Here is a 6,007-nt window from a genome sequence, read left to right on the forward strand (position 1 = left end):
GAAAGAGGAGATGCTAGGTTTTTTAACAACCGGCTTTCACAGGAATTAATAAAGTGAGAACTCATAGAAATATCTGCATCCACCCTCGCAGAGAGGGCATTAATCTATTCATGAGGAATCAGCTTCCATGACCCAAACACCTCCCATTAGGTCCCACTTCCAACACTGGGGATCAAATTTCATCATGAGATTTGAAGGGGCAAACATCCAAACTATAGCAGTGAGCAAATAAACTTCTCCTTTAAACAAAAAACACAGGGTACCTAATGCTAAAGCCTCACAGCTGTACCTTCTGACCTGTTGACTGGGCCTCCCATACACTCATTTTTCCTGCTCCTTAGAATTTTTAACTTCCAGTAAAACTCTAATTGCTTTTTCAAGGGCAACTTTAATCAGAATAACCAGCTCTACACACACATTACAGGAAAAGGAAAACCAGTTATTGTGTGTGTGTGTGTGTGTGTGTGTGTGTGTGTGTGTGTGTGAGGCTATTAAGAAAAACACAGTGGTAGGTTTTTTTTCCCCCATTGGCTTTTTTTCTCCATTATCATCCATGTCTTTCTGTTCAGGATTGAGGTCATCCATCTGGAATCCCATGTCCTCTTGCTGGGTTCTGCCAAGTATTAGTCATAACTCAGTCAGCTTGCTCACTTACACTTTGTAACTGCTCCTTTTCACATTAAGCCTCCCAGTTGTCCCTGCTTATTTTAGCCTGGTGCTCACAGCAGCAGCTGGTTGCCTGGCTATTCCTAGGCAGCTAAAATCATCATGAGTTGAACACAAATGAAGCAGGAAGGAAAAAGCTGAGTTTTATGCTAGGGTTTTTGTCCAAGACCTTCTGAGCAGGGTCTGTTTCCTAACTGCAATCTGTCCAAAGGGTAACTTCCCATCACTCCACATATTATAGCTATCTGATATTTATTAAAATCTGAATATTAAAATCATTTTTGTATGGAGGGAATAATTAATATATGTACCTTTCCAATACGGCCTTAAATACTCCCCCAAATTCTTTAGCTATTAATGTTTTCTCCCACCCTAAAACATACATATTTTTAATATTTACCCTGCCCATTTAATAGCAATAAGAGAAGTACATCAATTACCTAAGTCAGAGATCAGCAAACTTCATCTGTTTAGGGCCAGATAGTAAAGACTTCAAGCTTTGTGGGCCAACCATTCTCCAATACAATGATTCAGTTCTGCTATGGTAGTATGAAAACAGCCAAACAATACATAAATAATGAGCATGGCTGTGTTTCAATAAAGCTATTTATACTGTGACATAATTTTAAAGATCTATATTCAGTTTCTGCCCTGGTTCCCAGCCTACAGCTTTTAAAATATGAGGTGTCTCTGGCCTGGTAAGAATATCTTTTGTATACTAATGAGATGACTGGTGGCCCCTAAATAGCTTCAGGATGGGAATTGGTCAGAAAAACTAGGGCATGATTAGAGACTTGGAACTTTTAGTCACCTATCTTAATCTCCAGGGAGGGGACACGAGCTGAAGATTGAGTTGATCACCAATGGTCAACTGTAGGACCTAGATTTTAGTATCTGTGGGGGTCTTGGAAATAATCCCCTGCAATTACTATGATCATCATCAGTCATGTCTGCATAATGACCATCATTTGTCCATAAATACCCAAAAGGACAGAGTTGGAAAAGCTTCTAGATAGCTGAACTCATAGAGGTGTCTAGACGGTGGTATATTCAGAGAGGGCATAGAAACTCTGTGCCCTTTTTCACATACCTTGCCCTATTCATAATTTCCATCTGGCTATTCATTTGCATCCTTTGTACTATTAATTAATTAATTAATTAATTTTTGAGATGCAATCTCACTCTGTCACCCAGGCTGGAGTGCAGTGGTGAGATCTTGGCTCACTGAAACCTCTGCCTCCCAGTTTCAAGTGATTATCCTGCCTCAGCCTCCAGAGTATCTGGCATTACAGGTGCGCACAACCGCACCTGGCTAGTTTTTGTATTTTCAGTTGAGATGGGGGTCTCACTATGTTGTCCAGGCTGGTCTTGAACTCCTGACTTCAAGTTATCCTCCCAGCTCAACCTCAAAAGTGCTGGATTACAGGCAAGAGCCACCATGGCCAGCCTATACTTTCTTTATAATAAACTGTTAAATGTAAAGAAAGTTTTTACCTGAATTCCATGAGCCACTTTAGCAAATTAATCAAACCTGAAGAGGCGGCTGAGGGAACCTTGATTTGTAGCCAGTCGGAAGCACAAATTACAACCTGGGGCTTTTAGTTGGCATCTGGAGTTCAGGCAGTCTTGTGGGACTGAGCCCTTAACCTGTAGGGGCTGATGCTATCTTCAGGTGAATAATATCAGAATTAAATTGAATTATAGGGCACTCAGTTGGTGTCCACTAGAGATTTGCTTAGTGTGTGGGGAAAAACCTTTACATATATGGTCACAGAAGTGTGCTATGGTGAAAAACAGTTTGTGATTTAAAATTTGAATTTCATGTAATTTTCATGTGTGACAAAGTATTTTTCTTCCATTGACTGTTTATAACCAGTGAAAAATATAAAAATCTGTTCTTAGCTCAGAGGCTATACAAAAATAAGAGTGGAAGAAAGCAGGCCTGATCTGGGCTCGTGGGCCACACCTTCCCTACTTTGGCCTAGGTTGGCAAACTGTAACCTTGAGAACCTAATATCTAATGTAATGGAATTAAGAGGTGGGACCTTTGGGAAGTGATGAAGTCATGAGGCGTCCACCCTCACGAAGGGAATTAATGCCTTATAAAAGAGACCAGGGAGGGTCTGTTTGCCTTTCCTGCCATGTGAGGACACATCGAAGGCACCATTTATGAGGAAGAGGCCCTCATGAGACACCAAATCTGCTGATTCCTTGATCTTGGACTTCTCAGCCTCCAGAATTGTTAGCGATAAATTTGTCATTTGTAAATTGCCCAGTGTAAGGTATTTTGTTTTAGAGCTTGTATGCACTAACAGAGTAAGCATATCTTATTTATGGATTCTGGAAGAAACAATAACACTATTTTTACTTCAAAGAAAATGTTTAACTTTAATGTTCATTGAAGTATTAATTCTAAAATTAAAAAGTTAAAAACAACCTAAATATCCCATAACAGAGAAGCCACTGCTAAATGCCTCTGTACATCAGAATACTAATTGGCTTTTAACATGATGTTGTCAGTGGTAGAGAATGCTGGTTTTTGAAGTGAAGAGACCTGAGTATAAATGCAGACTTCCACTTACCAGCTGAGGATCTTAAGCACGCCCCTTCACACTCCTGGATTTTTCTCATATGCCAAATTGAAATGGCAATGTAACTTTGTCAGCTTTATGCTCAACATACTATAGGCTCTTTCAATATTATCTATTGCAATTGTTATTTGGGGGGCTTATAAGGGATTTTAAATTTTTTATGCAATGAATATATATATATTTTCATAATAGCAGAAAATGACTTTTTTATTATAATGAAAGAATTTCCCTCTGAAGAGAGAAATCATTTCTAAAATTACACTCACTGTGGCATCTATAGCAAAGTACCTGTGGCAGTATAATGTAGGTTAGGCTCGGGAGAGAAAGGCCTGCTGGGGATACCAATGACAGGTGAAGTCCACATGTCTCTCTGGAGCATCAAAGGACAGGAGAGAGGCCAGCTGCAATAATCACTAGAGAAAAAAATGAGTTCTATTCTCCAATAGGGAAAAGGCAAGACACACTGTAGCTTTGTCAACAGTTATGGAATGAATGAATGGGTATCAAGACTGCACACTTATAATCTGATTGTTGGACCATAGAGTGTGAATTTAAAAAATTCCGTATTCTATATTTTTGAAGAGGAACCTGAATTGTGGAGAAATTGTATGGAAAAATATTCATAATCTGATTAAAGGGTTTATAAGGATGTGACTGGTATGATCCATTTATTCATTCAATAAATAAGTTTTACTGAGTACCTACATTGTGCTAGCACTCATGATATGTCCAATGACAAATCAAGATATGTCTTGTTTTGAGTCTGAGTAACTTTGTTCTCTAATCCCAGGTGTATATTTGTGTTCATGATATGTTGAGCAGTTTAAGAAGACAATTTAAACGGCCTTTGGAACTTATCTCACTAGATGAGAGACTGAGTTAGATTAATAAAATATCACGAGCTGTGCCTAGGCAATGTGATGCAGTACATAGCCAAGGGTGAGCTGTAGCATCAGACTACCTGGGTATCAAAATCTGGTTCTACCACTCACTGGTCACGAAATATTAAGCAAGTTTCTTCATATCTTTAAATCTCCATGTTTTAACTGTAAAACAGGGATAATAGCATTGACCTAAGAGGATTCTTTTTTCTAAGTAAGAATATTATACAAAGAATGCTGTGCGTGGTGCCTAACAATAGCAAGCACCAATGACCAATAAATGTCAGCTATTGTTGCTCTTTTACCCTTGTGAGGCCCTATAAAGAAAAAGATAATTAAAATGGACCAAACTAGGGTGTGGTGGTGCACAGCTGTAGTCCCAACTTCTTTGGAGGCTGAGGCAGGAGGATCCTTTGAGCTCAGGATTCAACATTGCAGTGAGCTATGACTGTGCCATTGCACTCCAGCCTGGGTGACAGAGCAAGTCCCTATCTCAAAAAAAAAAAAAAAAAAAAAAAAAAAAAAAAACACTGGGCCTGAGAAGAAAATCTAAGTGTCAAGACTACAGCTTGTTGACATCTCCTGGTCAAGACAGAGCTTCAATGACTAAACTTTCGCAGTAGATTCTTCAAAGAGGATATTACTGTTTTGTATGTTTAGATTTGGCCTTATCAAAGGGCATGATTTTGAAGGCATATGACTACTAGCAAGTGGTCTTCTTAGGGATGACCCACGCTTAGAAAAAAGGATAACATCCTGGAGAACTTAATACAGGGGTAATTATCAGGCAGAGCTTCTTTGAGAAACTACCTTCCCTCCCTCCCTCCATCCCTCCCTCCCTCCCTTCTTTTCTTCCTTCCTTCCTTCCTACCTTCCTTCCTTCCCTCCTTCCTTCCTTCCCTTCTTCCTTCCCTCCTTCCTCCCTTCCTCCCTTCCTCCTTCCCTCCCTTCCTCTCTCCCTTCCTTCCTCCCTTCTTCCCTCCTTTCCACCTTCCCTTCTTCCCTCCTTCCTTCCTTTTTTCTCTCTCTCTTTCTTTCTTCTTTTTATTTTTTTCAGACACAGTCTCACTCTGCCACCTAGGCTTGAGTGCAGTAGTGCAATCATGGCTCACTGCAACCTCTGCCTCCCAGGCTCAAACAATCCTCTCATCTCGGCCTCCCACACATCTGTGACCACAGATGTGCACTGTCACACCTGGATTTGTTTTGTTTTTTGTAGAGACAGGGTCTTGCCATGTTGCCCAGGTTGATCTTGAACTCCTGGGCTCAAGAGATTCTCCCACCTTGGCCTCCCAAAGTTCTGAAATTACAGGTGTGAGCTACCATGCCCGACCATGTTCTTTCTTAGTCACACAAGTATTGCAGTCTGGCAGAGGGAAGAGGCAACTGCAAACCATATGCTAGAGAGCCCCATTGCCTCTGAACTTTTCTCATGTACAGTGATATTAATTTCATTCATTCAACTAATGTTTATTGATTGCTTCTTCTATTCTGTGTCAGGCAAGATGCTATGAGCTGAGAATATGATATTAAAGGGAAAAAGTGATTCTACCCCTCCTGCCCTGCCCTTGTGGACTTCAAATCCAGTGGGGGAAAGACATCAATCACATGGTCACCTAAATAAATGTAAAAATATAACTGTGGTAAGTGCTATTAAGGAAAAGTATGTGATGTTATGAAATGGTGTAATAGAGGAACTTTAGTCAGAGATTATAGAAGACTTCCTGGAGGAAGAACTGCTAGGTAATGATGAAGGGAAGCAGTGCTCAGAGTAATCAGCATGATGTGCAAAGGTCCTACAGTGGAAGAAAGTATGACACCTCCTAGTGTTTGCTTTTTTTTTTTTTTTTTTTTTTTTTTTTTTTTTTT

The sequence above is a fragment of the Sapajus apella genome, unplaced genomic scaffold (genome assembly GCF_009761245.1).
Source record: "Sapajus apella isolate SASKATOON/1434 unplaced genomic scaffold, GSC_monkey_1.0 scaffold45, whole genome shotgun sequence".
NCBI classification, from domain to species: Eukaryota; Metazoa; Chordata; class Mammalia; order Primates; family Cebidae; genus Sapajus; species Sapajus apella.